Genomic DNA, 308 nt, shown 5'->3' with positions numbered 1-308 from the left:
GTGTCTGTCAGTTTCTCCAGAAGCAGCTGGCACCCGGCAGGCCATCTCAAACAAACAATGGGCTCCTTTAACTCAACCTGCCCTGAGTCCTCACAGGCACACTAAGGGATAGTACCACCAGGCCATATCCTATCTGCTGCACCAAACACGTTTTCCACTGGCCAAGACCTGGAAATATGTTTAAAAGATCAAGTCTCTCATCATTCCATCAAGATGACTGATCCTTACTTGGCGAGTCTAAAACGCTGCAGCCTCAGTTGACTTGTCCAACACAACAACAGTCAGGAGCTGCATGCTGACTGGGATGG

This window comes from Salmo trutta, chromosome 33 (assembly GCF_901001165.1).
Source record: "Salmo trutta chromosome 33, fSalTru1.1, whole genome shotgun sequence".
NCBI lineage: Eukaryota > Metazoa > Chordata > Actinopteri > Salmoniformes > Salmonidae > Salmo > Salmo trutta.
This window is presented reverse-complemented; position numbering follows the sequence as displayed.